The sequence below is a fragment of the Bubalus kerabau genome, chromosome 9 (assembly GCF_029407905.1).
Source record: "Bubalus kerabau isolate K-KA32 ecotype Philippines breed swamp buffalo chromosome 9, PCC_UOA_SB_1v2, whole genome shotgun sequence".
Taxonomy (NCBI): Eukaryota; Metazoa; Chordata; class Mammalia; order Artiodactyla; family Bovidae; genus Bubalus; species Bubalus kerabau.
In genome coordinates, this window is record NC_073632.1 from 74,609,553 (window position 1) to 74,630,706 (window position 21,154).

Below are 21,154 nucleotides of genomic sequence, written 5' to 3' on the forward strand. Positions count from 1 at the left end.
TGATTCAATCTGTCTTCATAATAACTACTTCCAAGTCTTTATCAATGCTAAAATTACAAACAGGAGAAACCTCACAAGAAGAAAAATACACTGGATATTCAATATCGTACCTATTAATTCATGTGTCAGACAATTCATACAAATTGCAGTGCAAGTTAGTCTTGACATTAAAGAAGACAATAGTATGAACAAGAGTGGCAAGTATACCAACAGGTTTTTTTTTTAATCTAAAGAATAAAACAATTACAGTTGAAAAGTTTCCTACGCATAATGTACAAGACTCCTATTGGCCCTAGGGTAACAACTGGCAGTAGCTCCATTTCAAGCCTTTGAAATGCATAAAATGACTAGAAATTTTTAAATTTTTGAAAATCTTTGAAATGCAAAGTGACTAAAAACATGGGAAAGAATTAGGTTCCTTCCTAATAACCAGGAAGGGGAACAATAGTTACATAGTCATGTATATAGACATTTTAAAAATAAATTGTTTTTCACTGGGGATAGGAAAACACTATTAATGATTTTGCAAGTACAGAGTAAAGGAAATATGGATCATTCTAACAAACAAACAATTGAATATGAGATATAAAAGGTAGGGTATACTTAAAGCAATACAAACAGTACTTTCTTTGAGCCAAAGTATTTAATATACAAAAAATTTAAGTAAGACTAAGAGAATAAAATTACACAAACGAAACATGCTCTCAATGATGGCAGACTAAAGTTGAGAATGAATTAAGATTCCTGAGAGGTACTAAAAATAACAAAAGAAGCTTTTACTATTTTATTTTGGATTTTAGATAAGAGGAACAAAGAAAAGCTGTGTTCATAGCAGGGCAAACAGTGTATTGTTAACAATGGCAAATCCTATTCTGGTTCTGAGAGGGTAAAGTAAATGAAGAAGGGAGAGAAAGAAGAAGAAAGAAAGCCCTGCATACAGATGAGAACTCTATAAAACAGCAAATGACCACTTCTGGAAAGTTTAAGTATCCATTCCAAGAAGAATTATGACCCACCATAAGAAACCTTGCCGGTTCATACCACTGATTACACTTTGACTAAAAGTCACAGGTAACTTTCACATCACCCATGCAATGCACATTTTTCAGCCTTCACTCTTCTTGATGTTTCAGCAGAATTTAATACTGATGACCTCTCCATTCTCTTCACATTTTTGCTTTCCATGATGTGTAGCTAATATTTCTTCCATCTTTTCTGGCCACTCCTAAGTTTCCTTTGCAGATTCATTGTCCTCTCATTGGCTATTAAATGTTGGAATCTCTTACCAGTAAAATCTTCAATTACAAGCTAAGCAGATGTCTCATAAAGTTCTCTAACCCAAACATTCCCTTTGCACTCTAGACCTATATATCCAACGGCCTAATTGATCACTCAACTTGTTTGTCACAAAGGCATTTGTAACATATCTGTATCTAAGCTTATGATCTACATCCCCCCTCACCATCAAATGTGGTCCACTTCCAGGGCTCCCTCTCTCAGCAAATAATATTCCTATCATCTAGATTTACCAAAAAAAAAAAAAAAAAAAGGATACAATCATAACTCCACCTTCTCTCTCATCTCCCATCCAATCCATCATCAAATCTTGAGATTTCTACCTTCTTAACTTTCTTTCAAATCCATCCACTTCTTTTCAAATTCTAAGAAAACCAAGTTATCAACTTCTCTCACCTAACTACAAAGGTCTCAACTCCTTTTATGATGCCATTCCTACTTGTTTCCATTCTAGTTTCTACACTGCAGCCAAAATGATCTTCTGAAACAGAAATGCAATTTTATCACCACCATTACCACCCCTTCTTACATCCCTTGAATGACTTCCTGTTGTCTGTCCCTAACCTCAGCATCACGTTCCTCTCCATCTTCATCTCACTCAACACTCTTCCACTCTGTACTCTTATGGTTTCCAGCATCTTTAGTCACACGGTCTTTGTAGAGCAGAGACTGAAAGTCGCTCAGTTGTGTCCAACTCTTTGTGAATCCATGGACAGTAGTGCACCAGGCTCCTCTGTCCATTGAATTCTCCAGGCCAGAATATCGGAGTGGGTGGCCATTCCCTTCTCCAGGGGATCTTCCCAACAGAGGTATCTAACCCAGGCTTCGCACATTGCAGGTGAATTCTTTATTGTCTAAGCCACCAAGGAAGCCCTGGTGGCTTGGCAAATGTAGTTCCCTCAGATTGAACTCTGTGCCCTCCTCTAATTCATTGCTTTATTAATTGCTATTTGTCCCTCAAATCAAAATTCACTTTTTTGGGAGAAGCTTTCCAAGATACTCATAGCAGCGTGTAATTTAGTTAATATTTATCTTCCTCATGAGACTATAATCTCCACGAGGTCAAGGGCTAAATTTGCTTATATTCAGTATCCTCTGTTGACCACCCAGCATGCTACGTGTGCATGCTCAGTCGCTTCAGTCGTGTCCAACTCTTTGTGACTCTATGGACTGCAGTCAGTCAGGCTCCTCTGTCCATGGGATTCTCCAGGCAAGAATACTGGAGTGGATTGCCATGCCCTCCTCCAGGGGATCTTCCTGACCCAGGAATCAAATCCAAGTCTCCTGCATCGCAGGTGGATTCTTTACTGCTGAGCCATCAGGGAACGCCACCACCTCGCATTGCTGTTGTTCAGTTGCTCAGTCATGTCCGACTCTTTGTGACCCCATGGACTGCAACATGCCAGGCTTCCCTGTCCTCCACCATCTTCCAGAGCATGTTCAAACTCATTTCCATTGAGTCAGTGATGCCATCTAGCATACCAGGCAATTAGTAGACATTCAAGTTCTCATCAAACAAAGACTGTTCTAATCTGAGAAATCTTACCTGACAACAAAGAAGACAAGTCTTTTTTATTGGTGACTGAGTCATCAGTACTAACTAATTTGGAATTCACTGTTTCTCCAAATATTAAAAAGCTGATATTTCTCTGTTTTTACAAATATATACATAAAGCACACACAATCTTGAACAAATTTCATTCTGGCAACATCACACATATCTTGAATTCCAAGCTTTTAGTTAACTACACTCTTCAGCAGGAGTTTATTAGGACCCTCATTTAACTGCCTGTCAATAGCACCACTGGATATTTCTTATTATATAAAGTTTATTTTCAGATAATGTAATTTGTCTCTATTTAGACTGACATTCTTTTCAGTGCTCAAGTGTATAATACTGTTGAATCTATATCTCTGACCATAAAATTTTATGACTACAAAATTATCATGGAGATAGATTTAAAGAAAAGGATTTCCTAACAAACCTACCAGTAATTCCATGATTTCCATGGACAGCATCTAAACCTCTGCCTTGGCCATTCATTTATAGTTATGTCCACTCCTACCCCCCATAAAGACACAGACTGTTACTAGTACTATTTTCTCCTATCTCCCACCTAATTAGTGTTTTTTCATTTTCCTTTAATCATAGATTTGCAATTCTTCTATCTCAATCAGAAATAATTTTCTAAAACCTCTGTACCAAACAGAAACACTGCCTCAAGCTAGAGAAATTCAATATATACAACTTTTCCCCCCTAAAAAGAGTAATGTATCTGATTTCATCAACACAACATAAGTTCCTTTCTCATGGAAGCTCCCTATGATAAATAAATCTCACAAGCTTGAAACAAGGTAGTTTGTTGATAGCAATGATAAATGTACTTTTCAGAGTTGTAGAAAAATAAGATCACAATATCCATGGCAAGATTAACAAAACCAGACCAGTATCTAACCTTGAAAAAAATAGAACTGACCACTATAAATGAGTGCTTTCCTCCATTTATTTTATCTAGCTAGAAAGCATATATTAAGCCATCTATCAAGAAACAAAAGGTTATCTTTGTGGTTAGCTGTATATATATGCTAAGGGAAGTTGTTGTTATAAATTATTAAGCTAAGAATGTGCACAAGGAGAGCATGCCTGAGTTGCTCAACTTCCAATAACTTGAAAATACCTCCAAAATAATTTATATCCTCACCCAGAGAGCCACTTCTAACCCAATAAAACAAAACACTGGCCATTTCTTATACTGTTGTTATTTATTAACATCCTATAGTACCTTTAAGGAAATGCCCTAACATAAGGGTTAAGGATATTTCTTCCATATGGAAGAAATCGGAACATTAAACAATCAAATAAGTCTATATCTGTGCCTCCAAACAAATGTGTTTCTAGTCTCATTTTTATTTTAACACAAATACTTAGACTAGCACTTGTGATGGAATAATCACAACCCAGCCCAGAAGTGTCTATAGCAGCCAGACAATATAATCTCTGGAAACTGTGACTATGTTAGATTATGTGACAAAGTGGGCTTAAGGTTGCAGATGGAATTAAGGCTGTTATCAGCTGGCTTTGAGTGGAGGAGATTATCCTGAATTACCTGGTAAACCCAATGTAATCATGAGTATCTTTAAACATGGAAGAGGAAGCAGAAGAGAACTTGAGAGATAGCACTGTGACAAGGGTGTGGCCTGACCATGCTGACTTTAAAAACAGAGAAAGGGAACCAGGAGCCACAGAAGATAGGTGCCCTCCAGAAGCAGGAAAAGGTAAGGAAATGGATACACTCTAAAGCTTCCAGAAGAAATCAGGACCTGCCTTGATTGTAGCCCAGTGAGATCCCTCTGCCCTCTAACTTCTAAAAATATAAATTAATAAATTTTTTCATCTTTAAGCTACTGACTTTGTTGCAATCTGTTGCAACAGCCATAAAAAACTAATACAATAAAAACTTTGCAGCTAACAAAATATTTTATAAAATCTCTTATTCCTAAGCATAATGGTAAACTAATCATCCCATACAGTTAAGAAAAAAAGCAAAACTCATGATCTACTTCAGTTCATTTCAGTTCAGTTCAGTTGCTCAGTCGTGTCAGACTCTTTGCGACCCCATGAATAGCAGCACGCCAGGCCTCCCTGTCCGTCACCAATTCCCGGAGTTCACTCAGACTCACATCCATCGAGTCAGTGATGCCATCCAGCCATCTCATCCTCTGTCGTCCCCTTCTCCTCTTGCCCCCAATCCCTCCCAGCATCAGAGTCTTTTCCAATGAGTCAGCTCTTCGCATGAGGTGGCCAAATTACTGGAGTTTCAGCTTTAGCATCATTCCTTCCAAAGAAATCCCAGAGCTGATCTCCTTCAGAATGGACTGGTTGGATCTCCTTGCAGTCCAAGGGACTCTCAAGAGTCTTCTCCAACACCACAGTTCAAAAGCATCAATTCTTCAGTGCTCAGCTTTCTTCACAGTCCAACTCACACATCCATACATGACTACTGGAAAAACCATAGCCTTGACTAGACGGACCTTTGCTGGCAAAGTAATGTCTCTGCTTTTGAATATGCTATCTAGGTTGGTCATAACTTTCCTTCCAAGGAGTAAGCGTCTTTTAATTTCATGGCTGCAGTCACCATCTGCAGTGATTTTGGAGCCCAAAAAAATAAAATCTGACACTGTTTCCCCATCTATTTCCCAGGAAGTGATGGGACCAGGTGCCATGCTCTTCGTTTTCTGAATGTTGAGTTTTAAGCCAACTTTTTCACTCTCCTCTTTTACCTTTATCAAGAGGCTTTTGAGTTCCTCTTCACTTTCTGCCATAAGGGTGGTGTCATCTGCATATCTGAGGTTATTGATATTTCTCCCGGCAATCTACTTCAGTGATCTACTTCAGACCTCACTAAAACAGTTAAGTTACTTCTCCTTGGGCCTCAGTTTCCTTATTTTTGTATAATGGAGTTTATTGAACTGTTCTAAGATTCCTTTGGGGCTTCATTGGTGGTTCAGATAGCAAAGAACCTGCCTGCAAAGCAAGAGACATAGGTTTGATCCCTGGGTCAGGAAAATCCCCCAGAGAAGGAAAGGCAACCCACTCCAGTATTCTTGCCTGGAGAATTCTATGGACAAAGGAGCCTGTCGGGCTGCAGTCCATGCGGTTGCAAAGAGTAGGACCCAACTAAACAACTAAGATTCCTCTGAGCTCTAAAGTTGTTTCTCTGTTTCATGAATGCTAATTACGAATTGCTTTTTGAGCTTTGCTTTCTTTTCTATGAAATCATTTTGTTAATCTATAATAGCTTTTTTTAGGGCTTCCCTTGTGGCTCAATGGTAAAAACTCCACCTGCCAGTGTAGGAGATAACAGGTTCAATCCCTGGGTCAGAAAGATCTCCTGAAGAAGGAAATGGCAACCCGCTCCAGTATTCTTGCCTGGGAAATCTCATGGACAGAGGAACCTAGTGGGCTACCGTCTAAGGGGTCGCAAAGAGTCAGACAAGACTGAGCGACTAACACTATGTCTCTTTTAAATTGGAAAGTCAAAATATCCTATTGTCAGAATACATGATAGTGCCTTCAACAAATACCACTGAAGCACATTTAAAAATAAATTTTATGCAACAGTGTTCTCTCGGCTTGAATGAGTTTAGTATGCCTGAGAGTAACTGACAATTGAAACCAGTAGATAAAAACATTCAGAGCACATATATGCAACATTTTCCCAAACACTATCACACTGCTGCTGTTACTGCTGTTTAGCCACTCAGTCATGTTTGACTCTTTTGTGACCCCATGGACTATAGCCCACCAGGCTCCTCTTTCCATGGGATTCTCTAGGCAAGAATACTGGAGTGGGTTGCCATTTCCATCTCCAGGGGATCCTCCCAACACAGGGATCAAACCTGCGGTCTCCTGCTTGGAAGACAAGAGCCACCTGGGAAGCCCAACCACTATCATAAATATGCCTAAAAAGCATCTGCAGAATATTCAGTTTTCTAGTTAACTATGTGATTTTATGTGTGTGTAAAATTTTACTGAACAAATTGAAGTGTTTGATTTTCAATACGTTTAGAAGCAAAAACTGGAGCAGGAAATGAATAGATAAAAATGAGTTGGGCAGAGAAGTTTAGATATTATGAAATATAAGTAGAAAAGGATGGGACAATCTTGTTCCAGAAGAAAAACAATGATGATTGGGGTGGGGCGGGGGGAGTCAAACTCATGGAACCAGAGAATAGGAGTGGTCTCCAGGAACTGGTGGGGGTTGTGGGGAGGGTGGAAATGGGGAGGTGCTGGTCAAAGCGTACACACTTTCAGTTATAAGATGAATACGTTTTATGGATTTAATGTACAACACGGTGATGATGTAGAATTGCTGTACAATACTGAATTGTACACTTGAAATTTGCCAAGGGAGAAGATCTTAAGTGTTATCACCACACACACACTAAACATGGTAACTTATGTGAGATGGTGAATATATTAGTTGATTATGGTTCTCATTTCACAATGTGTACATATATTAAGTCATCGCATCACATATCTTTAACATATAAAATACTTTTTTATATGCAACAAAAAAGGAAAAACAGCTATCAAGAAGAGTTTGGGGCAAGGTGCAAATGGGACAATAGAGACGTGATAGGGAGTATGCTGCTGCTGCTGCTGCTGCTGCAAGTCTCTTCAGTTGATAGGGAGTATATCAGTGGGGAAAAGAGAGGTCTTAAAGGGGAACAAAAGGATCAAAGGATTCCCTGGTGGCTCACATGGTAGAGTCTGCCTGCCATGCAGGAAACCTGGGTTCAATCCCTGAGTGGGGAAGATCCCCTTGAGAAAGAAATGGCAACCCACTCCAGTCTTCTTGCCTGGAAAAGCCCATGGGAAGAGCCTGGCGGGCTACCGTCCATGGGGTTGTAAAGAGTCGGACACGACTGAGCGACTTCACTTTCAAAGGGAAACAGTCACAAGTGAAAAATGGAAATCAGAAATACACATAATACATATAAAACAACCTCCAAAATACAAACACACACACACCAAAAGCAGGCCAATCAATAAAGAGACAGTGGCCTGACTGTGAAATGGACCAAGCTAATGGACTCACAGTTGAGCCACATTCCTTCCTATTTTTATTCACAAGCTAGAGGTCCAGCGGATATCTTCGAATGCATGTGAGGTTAATATTGGATATTTTCACTGCAGTTTGGGGGCTGGGTTTCAAAGGCTCTGAACATAGTTGTATTGATGATGTTTCTCTACAACAATTTTAACAGAGTTAATGTATAAGAACATATCAGAAGCAAATTATGAGAGGGGAGGTGAAAAGTAGAAGAATACGACTAAAAAACAGACCAATAACTGAAACACAAGGGCTGAAGAGGGATGTACAGAGAGCAGGAAAGAGACACAGAAACTGGGAGGAGGAGAAGGAAAGCAGACAAAAGCAGAAGCTACCCTTCCACATCTTGCTTTCTCCACAAGGCTTGGTCCCTCAAGAGAACATAAAAGCCCTATGAAATCAGGAGGTTCTGCTGAGCCTTTGTTCTTAATTCCATTCTTTCCCGCCCCCACCCCCTTCATGAATTCTGCCTTTGATTTGAATAGTCCCCTAGAAGCCTGGTTTTGTAGCTTCTGTTTATTCACATGGCTCTGCATGTCACAGATGGTGCGACACAGCCAAACACACTGGAAGTGGGTGTACGTGCACGTGTGTGTTGACTGTTACTTTTGTTTTTTGTTTCCTTACCTCCTTTCAATATCTGGAACTTTGTTAATTTGCTTTTATATTTTTATTTTGAAATAATTTCAAACTTACATAAATGTTGCAAATATAATACAAAGAACTCCTGCACATTCTTTATTAATCAAATTCACCAATTTTCAACGTTTTTTGTCACATTTGTTTCTTTCCCTTTCCACAATATTTATTCTATGTAACTCTATACAATTTAGTTACATTTCCTAAACAATAGCAGTTGGTTGCACATAGCATGCACTTTACTCGTCAGTATTTCCATGGTGTGTATTTCCAAACCACAGGAATACTCTTATAACCACAATACTATTACCACATTCAGAAACTTTAAAATTGATACAATATGATTACATAATATAGAGTTCAGCAAATTCTTGGGCTGAACCTGACCCACAAGTGATTTTGTAAATAAAATTTTACTGGAATTGAGCCATGCTCATTTTCTGTTTTGTCCATGGCAACAAAGTGAACAACAGTTAGGTAGTTGTTTCAAAAGAGATACTATGGCCCACAAAGCCTAAAAATTTTACTATTGGGTCCCTTAAGTGAAAGTGGAGAGTGAAAAAGTTGGCTTAAAACTCAACATTCAGAAAACGAAGATCATGGCATCTGGTCCCATCACTTCATGGGAAATAGATGGGGAAACAGTGGAAACAGTGTCAGACTTTATTTTTTGGGGCTCCAAAATCACTGCAGATGGTGACTGCAGCCATGAAATTAAAAGATGCTTACTCCTTGGAAGGAAAGTTATGACCAACCTAGATAGCATATTCAAAAGCAGAGACATTACTTTGCCAACAAAGGTCCAGCTAGTCAAGGCTATGTTTTTTCCAATGGTCATGTATGGATGTGTGAGTTGGACTGTGAAGAAGGCTGAGCGCCAAAGAATTGATGCTTTTGAACTGTGGTGTTGGAGAAGACTCTTGAGAGTCCCTTGGACTGCAAGGAGATCCAACCAGTCCATTCTGAAGGAGATCAGCCCTGGGATTTTTTTGGAAGGAATGATGCTAAAGCTGAAACTCCAGTAATTTGGCCACCTCATGTGAAGAGTTGACTCATTGGAAAAGACCCTGATGCTGGGAGGGATTGGGGGCAGGAGGAGAAGGGGACGACAGAGGATGAGATGGCTGGATGGCATCACTGACTCGATGGACGTGAGTCTGAGTGAACTCCAGGAGTTGGTGACGGACAGGGAGGCCTGGTGTGCTGCGATTCATGTGGTCGCAAAGAGTCAGACACGACTGAGCAACTGAACTGAACTACAGGATAAAAGGTTTTTCTGATCCCTGATATAATTCATGGTTCATGTTCCACTGTCAGTTGTCTCAATAACATTTTTTCACCTATATTTCCCAGTCTTGGAGTCAACCCAGGATCATGCATTTAATTTTCACATCTCTCAGACTTCTTTAATCCAAAACAATTTCTCAGGTTTTTTTTGTATTTCATGACATTTTCATTTTGAAGAAGTCAAGCCAGGTGTTTTTTGTTTTTTTTTTAAGAATATTCCTCTATTTGGGTTTATTTGATGTTTCGTCATGATCAGATTCAGGTAACGTACTCATAATCAGAACATAACAAAAATAATTTTGTTTTTCTTATCATATTATACCCAGATGCACATGATATCTTTGTGCCCCAACTTAATGATCTTTAAGTCTGTTTCTCCATTATACAAGTACTCTTTTTTTGCCCTTACAGTTAGTAAAAATCTGTAGAGTGATGCTTTAAGACCAGGTAAATAGTCTACTCTCCATCAAAATGGTTCTGCCCCCAATTTAACATCCACTAATGATTCTTTCCCAAGTCAATGTTTACTATGATGGATACAAATGGTAATTTCATAATCTGTTTATATATCACAGAATCCATGATGGTATCAGTTTATGATCAGAAATCAAGATGTTCAGAAATATTAAATGACTCATCTGTTGCTAGTTATTTTTCAAGGAGCTCTTGGAGAATTTTAGAACTTCTAAAACTCTTAATATTTGATGGTCCTAAAATCTCTCAAGCTCCAGAACACCAACTCAAGCAAATGTTCTGAAGATTCAAATAATTAGAATCCCTTGCTCATCAGCACACAAAACCTATCTTGTGAAGCTCTCATTTACGTTATACAAAACCTATCCTATGAAGTTACCAGTTACGTTTAAAAGCCGTATTTTTTAACTTTCACTGTTTTTGCTCAAAAATGAACACTCATTTCTACAGTGTGTGTGTGTGTTATTCACTCTGTTGTGTCTGACTCTTTGAGACCCCGTGGACTGTAGCTCACCAAGCTCCTCTGTCCATGGGATTCTCCAGGCAAGAATACTGGAGTGGGCTGCCATTCCCTTCTCCAGGGGATCTTCCTGACCCAGGGATCAAACCCACGTCTCTTGCTTGGCAGGCAGATTCTTTGCTGTCTCTCACTATGCAGTTCAAAGTAGAAAACAGACATTCAAGACAAAATAACACAAAAACAAAGCCTCACATTTTGTACAATCTCAATTGTGAGTTTGTGTATAAATCATTCCTTTTCACTTAACCTACCAGGGCCACATGGTTCAATAATCATCTTGGGCTTGAGGAACTAGGATACAAAGTTTAGAAACTATACTAGTTTATGAAGCCTGCCCTAACAAAATACCACAGACTAGGTGACTGGAAATACATATATATATATTTTTCTTACAATTCTGGGGTTAGAAGTCCAAGATCCAGGTGTTGGCAGATCTGGTTTCTTAAAAGGCCTCTCTCTCTGGCTTACACATGGGCAGATTCTCACCGTGTCCTTGCGTGGACTTCCCTCTATACTTGACTGTGCCCTAATTTCTTCATTTTCTTTTTCCTTTCCTAACCTCTTCTTATGAGGACACCAGTTGCACTGGATTAGGGCCCATTCATAATCTCATTTTACATTAGTGTCTCTTTAAAGGCAGTATCTCCAAATACAGTCATGTTCTGAGATACTGAGAGTTAGGACTTTAACACATGAATTTTGAGGGGACACAATTCAGCCATAACAGAGACCAACAATGAGGTTCTATTTAAGATATCTGATATTCTAGGTGACACTAAACCATATCTATTTATAATATACTTGGGTCTTCAAATTCAAAATGGGACCATGATGGAAAAAAAAAAAACAAAAAAAACCCTGAAAGTATTGTGGGAGGAAGCTGAATAATTATTTAAAGGAGGTGACACAGGGAGAAATGCTGGCCCTCATCAAATAGATGAAGGATTCGCATATGGAAGATAGACTAGACATTGACCTGTTTGGAGTCATTCACAGAAGTTTAAACTATGACCAAGAAATAATACATTTTTCAATGGAAAAAATAGTCTTTCTAACTTATCTGACACTAGAAGGAAAAATCAATGACCTCAGAAGACTGAATAAATGCTTAGAATAAACTGCAAATTGAAAGAATGAGAAGGAGTTGGTAAAATGAGGCTATTTGTATTTGTATATTCCTTTTCTCAAATCAAACTTTAAGATGAAAAGTTTTCAATGGCTCTGTCTATCAAAATTTAAGTTTTCTGAACTTCTGCAACAACTGAAAACTCATGATTGCCTCAGGCTGGAGCAAGAAGTGAAGAATCTTTATACCAAGGCTCAGTGTCATTATATTTCTCTCTGGAGCAACATGTATACCCCAAACTGTCAACTACACAAAGACAGAAAGAGACACTGCCCTCCAAAAAAATAAAGAGATGAATGAGTATTGTAAGTACACTTAAAAATGCCTATGAGCTCAACTAAAATTTAAGCCATACAATGAACGTGATATTTTAAGAACTATTAAGATTTATGATACACCAGTTCTCAGACCAAGAACTATTATCTTTCCACATTAATTTTATATGGTAAAATTTTAAACAATCGCTTTTTTAGGAAGTGAGTGGCAAGGCAGGCCACACACACACAGTATAGAAGATATAAAATGAGTACGACCTCTCTCCATCCACTCTGGGTTTCAAACCCTGCCTTTATGAGAAGTTAAGAAGTTAGAAGCATCATAGCGTAGTTTTTACAGACAGGCTCCCTGGGCCAGATTCAGGCCCTGTCATTATCAGCTACGTGACCTTGGGCCAGACACTTTAACTCTGTGTGTCTGTTTCCTTATTTGTAAAATGGAGATAATAAGGGTTAGCAAAGTACCTCATTTACTTGCTGTGAGGATTATACAAGATAATATATTTAAAGAGTGCCTCATACACTGAAATCATTTAAGACGTAAAGCTATATTCCTTTGGCCACAGGGAAGCAGTGAACATTTAAGAAAGAACCCACATGATCAGATTTTTGTGTCAGACAAATCACTTTCAGAGTGCAGTGAAAGATGGATTGGTTAGAGCAGGTCATTTATACAGCCAAGGCATGAGAGCAGATAAGGAGCCTATTGCAATAGTCCAAAAGAGACACTCTGAGGGCTTTAGCTAAAGCAACTGGAATAGCCAGGAGGTACAGGTATGGGAAATGTTAAAGAGACAGTAGAGATTTGGGTGTTAGGAAGGAAGGAGAATCATCTGGGTAACTGGAACTCTGAAGGACTGGTATGAAGCATGTGTGAGCAAATGACACAGCTGCTTATAAAAATGTTGAGATTAAGATACACTCCTGGGCACCCCTGTGGTTACTGCCTTAAATAGATGTAAAGCACAGAGGTAAGGACTGAGCTGGAACACCATTTTGAGTAAAGAGTCAACCATATTTCACTGATGGCAAAAACAGCTTAAATTTCTTTTGGAGGAAACAGATGGCACTTCCAAATAAAAGAGAGGGTTTACAGCCACATGCTAGTACCATGTTCAGTATCTCTGGAGGGTATTTCATACTTACACTAATGCCATTTCATCAACATTGCATCAATTATTCAAAATTAGCGCTGGTTGTGACAGACAGATCAAAAGATTAGAAAGGATGTTTTCCCAACATAGGTTTTTCTGTTAAATTTTATTCATTATTTTATTCTGCAATTCCCCAAAGAGGGCAATTAGCAGACCTAATTCTGCTGCCCATGATCTACTTCTTTCCATAACAATCCTTGTGTTCACCAGCACCCTTTCCTCTCATAGTAAGAAGAAATTTTGTTTGTATTGGGGTCATGTAAACAGACCCTCAAAAACATCTCACATAGTACCTGACTATGACTATGTCCAGTACATCCTGTGCATTGGAGAGCATCCGTTCTGTCTGAGGTCAACTCACTAAAACTATATAAGCAGCATTGTCGTGTAGGTGTTAATCTTTAGATAAATAACACGCTAGAAAATCATAAAGCTATTTTAATAAAGTAGGTTTCGTTTCACAAGTGTATAAAATATGTAGATTTAGTTTTATTTCAACACTCTCTTTACTATGACTTGGTAGACCTCTGAAAATAATTGTTTTCACCTGTGGCTAAAAAAACATAACTTCATTTTGATTCGATTCAACAAATTACTGAGTTATTTTTGAGGTTTATGTTTTATTTCTTATTTAAGTCCTAGAAATCTGCAATTAATTACTGAGGAATTTAGACCATGTGATATTAAGGTCTAGATAATGATAAATGTAAATAAATATAGGTTCTTTCTAAACTGCTTTTCAAAAAAAATCCATCTTGAAATTTTAAAAACAATCAAATTTTACTATCAATAAGTTGTTAGTTACCACTCTTACATAAAAAGGAATGCCTACATATGTTTGATTTTCCAAATATTTAATAAAGAGGCAATAAAAAGTTAAAACGTGATTTTAAGAAGCAGAACAGTTAAGAATGCCACACAGAATAAAAATATTTAACCACTTTGATGTGAAATTACCTTGAATTAAATATTTGAAAAAGTCACACACTTATTGCCAAATAAAGCAAGCCAAGTTTAATTCAGGAAGCTAAAAAATTCTGTTAAAAAAAAAAAATACACACAGTTGCATTTAGGAATCTCTTGCAGATATCTTGTACCAGAGAGGGGGAAAAAAGGTAGCACCATTACTTTCACAGTTATAGTCAACATTTACCATAAACTGCCATCTCTTTTTTGTAACCTATACATTAAAGTCTAAAAGCTAAACTTCAAGAGAAGTAACTACCATAAATCAACTAATATTATTTAAAAGCACTAAAGAAAAGAACACACTTACCTAGTGCTTTCTAAAACACCCAGAAAAGAACAATTCTTTTGTGTAAAAAAGCAGCTGATATTTGTGATGTAAACTTGGCACATACAAAACATATTGAAATATACCAGTTAAACAGTGGCATTTTTTTCCAATGAAGAATAGAGCAAAGTTGATGATAATAAAGTTCCTATTCAAAAGCCACCTTCATGTCACAGGTCTGAGAAGAGGCGGAGCTCAACTCTGAGGCATTAACAGCTTCACGCCCTGGTGTCCTTCTCCATATGCCACTGTCACTACCATTAAATCAGAGAAAGAACGAGGCACTACATGTAGAGGGATGTGTTGATGCTATTTAAATAAAGTAATTGAAAGAAGAGGCAAGGCATTCTTCTCGACTTGAATTAATGAACATAGGAAATCTCTGGAGAGACTGTTTTGATATTAATCCTCAATGAAAAAAAGAACAAAACAAAGACCAAAGAATTTAAGAACTGGCACAATTCTGCTGTGGTTCATGGATTCCTTCCCACCTTCCCCACATCTCTCCTCCCCACACTTTATTCTCTGATAGCGAAATCAGCGTACACATAAGAACCTCACTTTTTCCCTCCTCGCTGGATCCAGCCCAGAACCATTATTATGTCTGAGCCTTGGTGGCTGCAATGGGATGCATCCACACACCAGAGACAGATGCTTGCAGTGGTTTATTCTCCCTCCCTGTGAACTGTCCCCTACCTGAAGTACTGCTTGGTACTTTTACTTACTAATGCTGGAACAGCTCTCACATGCTGTTGGTCACCTATCTCCTCTGGAAAGTGGAATACACGTTTTCAGGGAAACCTAACATGACCTTTATCCTGACAAAGGCAAACAGAATAATACTGCAAAATAAGAATGTGGATATAGGCCATTTTGTGTTTTTATGATGCTTTTGCCGCTTCTAGAAGAGACATGACCTCAAATTCATGTGGGGCACTGCTTTGTTTGTCAACAAAAGGAAAGATAATCATGCCTTGGGTTTATGTTACTTAGCAGAACATTTTCATAGTTCTGCCACATCAAAGAAAAGAAGTATAGCTAGGAAAAAAAAAGTAGTAAAAAAATATTGTAAAAGTTTTGCTAATTTGCAAGCAAATTAAGAAGTGCATTCAGTTGTAGAATGAGATATACTGTTCAGAATAAAATTCCTAGTATACAAAAGTCAGCAGACATTCCTCTCCCTGGACTAAGCAAGTTGAGTATTCAGCTCCCCGTCACCCCCACTTTCAGCATCCTGCCAGCTTTATCTTCCTCGCCCAAGATAGAAGGATTCCCATTCCTTTCAAAAGAGCTACAGAGAAAGCCACGAGTTCTCAGTGGGTAGAAGGGAAGGGACTGAGGCAGGGGTACAGCCTCCTAAGCAAACACTGACTATACCAGACTGGACGTGGTATTGTTTTAGCTGAAAGAAAAAAATACTGCTCAGGGACTAGCCCATCTGAGATCCAGGGGACCTCTGGTCCTGCCGCAATGTTAGTGGTGTACTCAATAGTCCAGATGTTCACCAGTGCTTTACCTCCCCGGCCTCAATAAAATGTACAGTTCCAGTGCCAAGTTACTGAAACTAACTATATGTCTCAGATTAAAAAAAAAAAAAAAAAAAATCCGCACTTGACTTCTGATATGATCACAACAATGAAAATTAGCTGGGGAGCGGAAGTAAGAGAGTAATCTTTGCCATCCTCGGTAGATGTTACCGTAAGTTCTACTTCAAGTTCTTATTTACAAACTAAACAGCATCATAAAGTCCTATACTGACTCAGTCCCACTGTCCAAATTCCACTGTAACAAAATCCATTTGAACTCACACACAGTGTTTACAGATGAGGCGTGATCAAACAATGCTAGTCCATGGCCTCTTTGTAGTAAACAGATTGGGAAGGGGTATATTTTTAATCTCAGTAGTTAAGGAAGTGGAGATGTCACACAGAGGCTTTCTATCTTGCTACAAGGGACATGCTTTGTTTGGGTAAAGGGTAGTGCAGCTTAGGTAAGATTTGAAAAAAGCATTAGAAGGGATTGTTAATTGCTCACTGTAAGACAGACTTCAGGGTGGGGGAGGATATTTTTCTTCTCTCTTGGCACACTAAATTGAGTGTCTTGAATTTTACTTCATACTGTTTATTTTCCTGCTTAGAATTTCTATATTCTGTCCTGTGGTTAAAATAGGTGATGTATTATAATTTTTACTTCTTCCAAAAAATTCTTTCTTATACTTTGCTGTTGTTGTTCAGTTGCTAAGTCATGTCCAACTCTGCGACCCCATGGACTGCAACACGCCCAGCTCCCTTGTCCTCCACTATCTCCCAGCGTTTGCTCAGATTTTGTGTCCATTGAGTTAGTGATGCTATCTAGCCATGTCATCCTCTGCCACCCCCATAGCCTGGAAATAGTACAAGGAGACTACTTCAGGTCACCTATTATCACAGGCTTTCTTGATCTCTTGGGTCTCCTTGGCCCCCATTTCTCTAATTTGTTACCCGCCTTAACTTTCACACACTGACTGTAAATTACACAAAGAATTTTCCATCACTCTCCCTCCAACCTTAGGTCCCTACTCTTTTTTCCTTCCCATTCCTTCCTCAAGGAGCTCGTTCACTTTTAGTTCTGAAGAGTCCGTGGCTGACACCCAGGAGCCACCACCACACCTGACTGCTCCCATTCCTCTTTCACTGAGGTACTTCCAAATGCCTGCAGGGCATCTCACTCAGACGTCAACTACAATTTGACATGTGAAAACCTGAGCTCGTCTTCTTCCCCCAACAATAAGCAAGTGTTCGCAAATTTCCCTTAACTGTCAGCAAGGTTCATTCAGTGTTCATAGTCCTCCCAATCCCCTAGGCTCCAAAATGTAGTTATTTTTATCTCTTTCCCTCTTCTTCTTCCTCAAACTTCAAGCTGTCTGCAAACTCTGTCATTTCTACCACGACCATATCTCCCTGATCTCTCCTTTCTTCATCCTGAAATGTCATTTTAGCCCAAGCCCCTACTCCTCACATGTGAATTAATGATTATGTCTCTAGTTCCTCCATACACCTTCAGTCCCTTCTTATAACTGAATTGTCAGAATGACCTTTACCAAGTACCAAGGACACCTGACCTATGTCAGGTGATCTATGATCATATCTATGATCTATATCAGGCTAACACACTTATTTTCCTGATGAAAAACAAAGGCTCAAATTGGTGAAGTAACTTCCTGTGTTTACATATCTAGTTGGGAGATGGAGCAGAAGCTACAGAACACAGGGTTCACGACTTCTAGTCCAATGTTCTACCCTCTGTACCAGGACGCTTCCCCAAATCACATCAATCACCAAGGCCAAGGTCAACTCTGAGTCTTAATGCATCACACTATACAAGGCCTAAAACCTTACAGGGGTCGATGTTAGCCCTTAATAATATTTCCACTACTTCTCCAAACTCACTTCTCATTACTCACCATTATATCCCTCTTCTCTAAGTCACTCTTTTACTCATGTTCATCAACAAAATGTTTAACCCCCATTGCTGGGTCAGTACATACAATACACTGGAAAGACAATCCTCTATTTTTTACTCATTGTTGAGTCCTGACAACAGTTTGAATACAGACATGGGACTCAAACAGGCTTGCATTTCCAATTCCAATTTCAAAGAGCAAAATTATTTAAAACTCCTAATTACACTTTATCTTCTGAAGTAATTTTGAAAATGCATTTTATCACCTCATATGTAACGTATTCTTCAACTTTGTTCTACCATAAAAACTAAATATATAACCAATTACTAAAATTCAATTAACTGGTCACTCACCTCACCTCATATACTAATGATTTTGTCAAGATTTAGAACATGAGATCCTTTATCTTTTTAACGTTTTGCAATTTTGCATACCAAATACTTTGTATTTATACTGCTTTATAGTGTTGGAGCTTCCCTGGTGGCTCAGATGGTAAAAGCGTCTGCTTCCAATGCGGGAGATCGGGGTTCAATCCCTGAGTGGTGAAGATCCCCTGGAGGAGGATATGGCAACCCACTCCAGGACTCTTGCCTGGAAAATTCCATGTATGGAGGAGCCTTGTAGGAGGAACCCCATGGGGTTCCAAAAAGTCAGACACAACTGAGTGACTTCACTTTATAGTGTTGGATGCTTACAAGCTGATGCTAGGAAAGCTTGAGGACAGAAGGAGAAGAAGGCGTCAGAGGATGAGATGGTTGGATTGCATCACCAATGCAATGGACATGAACTTGAGCAAACTTTGGGAGATGGTGAAGGAAGGGAGGCCAGGCGTGCTGCAGTCCATGGGGTCACAAAAGTCAGACATGACTAGGCGACTGAACAACAACATACTTAGAAGCTACAACAATGTAAAGTCTTTTCTGCCAAAAGACTAACTAATCCAGATCTTGAGAGAGTGTGCGAATGGTGATTCACTTCTTGAGTATTTTCCTATTTCCCCATGCAACATCTGCAACATGGTACTGCAAAAATTGTGGTATCAAGGCTCCCTTTATTAAGAAACACTTTCATACCTTTTTCTCTTCCAGTTCTAAATCTATTTCCTTTTTTCTTGATCAGATTCACATATCATTCCTCAGTTTCCTCATATTTTGATCACATTACATCCCTTCCACTCATTTGTTTTAAACTGCTAACGTTGTTAACTTCGTGTGAGCTTGTCTTCAGTTTCTACCAAGAATTTTTTGAATATAATTTCAAGAGTCTCCAACAAGATTTACAAAACTAAAAGGTCTTACAGGTCTTTTACCTCTTCCAGAACTATACAACATACTATTTCCCAGAACACAAATGCTCATTAAAGGCTTGTTAACTAACTCAAGACTGCTTCTAAAATGGACCATCTGGCTGCTGTGCATTTTCTTCTCAGAATATAATTTTATTCTAATCTAATCAAAACATAAAATATATAAATATGTGAATGAATATATAAATCCTGCTGCACGGATCCCACGCATTTAATACAAATTAGCAGTTTACAGGGTTTCTTTTGTGCTGTTGTTTGCTTGTTTTTAACCCTCACTCCTAGTGACAGTAAGCATGTTCTTGCTGTATTCAAGCAAGAAAGAGTGACTGAAGAGTCCAAATAAGACCTAGACAACGCTGAACAATATTCTCCATCCCTCCAAAGAGGTGAAGTACCAAGAGAAATAGCTAGAGCTATAAAGCCTATCCTCACCAAAATGTGAAGTCAAAAACATTCTTTGTGGTCTGGCTCTATCTATCTCCTCTCCTCATTTACATTATACCTCACTGTGTTTGTTTTCAGCCTCAATGTATGGCTTAAACTACTCTAATGGGAATAGAACAAAAGAAAATCTTGACTGTGAATGACGCATGATCATACAGTAAGAAACAGGAGGAGGTGGAAAAAGAAAAAGGACTATAAATAGAGACCTGTTTAAAACAAGATGTATATAGCAGAAGAGACAAATGGAAACACACACCAGAAGATAAGCTCCACAGAAACCCTAAACATGTACTGGCAATGTGGACATTTTCAGATACTGAGTGGTTACATTATGGTGATAAAGAACAGCCAAGTCACGAAAAAGCCACTGATGTGCCCCTTCATTTAGTCAGTCAGTGAACAGTTTCTGCTTCCAATGGACAAACACAAATAAAAAAAGCAAGGTACGAGAAAATACAGAGAATTCCCTACTGTTTGCAATCAACAAGACACCGATTGTTCTTGGTTGAATGGCTTATTCTGGGAATCCTTCTGACAGAGGGATCTGATAGCATCTGTCTCTTACAAGTCAGGGCATTAAGCCAATGAACAGTTCTCATTATCCCAGACAACAACAAATGAAGTCAGAGCAAGGAGGAACCAGGTGGTATCCTGCTCATAAAAGCCCTTGATGCGCCGACACTACCCGGTTTTCCTAACTGAGCCAAGTTAGGACGAACTTCCTTAGATGCAGGATTCTTGATAAAATAAAACTTTATGAATCTGAATATCTAATTATTTAGTATTTAGACATGGGCTCTGAGGAGTGCAGTAATACCACCAACATTAGGCCCAGTAATTTTTCTATTTATTCATTTTTAAATGCTTGAATAATACATTACATTATCAAGGCCTCGAAGAGAGGGATTTTTTCCTGCCAACACATTTTATCCTATTGACTCATTTACATCTATTTTCCGCTACTCTGACTGTTTAAAAGCAAAAAAAAAAAAAAAAAAAAGAAAGCCTTTCATGAAAGAAATATAATTCAAAAATAACAATTCTGATTTTTTATTTCCTTTTCTTCTCATCTTCTTTTCCTCATATATTATGAATAAGAATAGTTTAAGTGTAGTAATATCGAGACTGGCTCTCTTTCTGAGTAACTATTTACTTATAAAGATGAACAAGGGGAGAAAAAACAACACAGAAATGTAAATCTAATGTGGAAAAGGAAACCACACATTTCCCTATTGTACAATGCTGTGCATTCAATGTTACTTTGCATGCAGTTGTGGCTA

At 38.5% G+C, this 21,154-nt stretch overlaps 1 protein-coding gene and 1 long non-coding RNA gene across 5 annotated transcripts in view; one reads left to right on the top strand and one right to left on the bottom strand.

Annotated features, from left to right (window-relative positions):
- PTPRK (protein tyrosine phosphatase receptor type K) overlaps positions 1–21,154 on the bottom strand; it is a 635,100-nt gene that overhangs the window by 569,001 nt on the left and 44,945 nt on the right. The window lies entirely within an intron of this gene.
- Positions 4,500–21,154, top strand: part of LOC129620004 (uncharacterized) — an 88,601-nt gene continuing 71,946 nt past the window's right edge. Inside the window, exon 1 of the long non-coding RNA XR_008698338.1 lies at positions 4,500–4,572. This is a non-coding gene — a long non-coding RNA (uncharacterized LOC129620004). The remainder of the gene's footprint in view (positions 4,573–21,154) is intronic.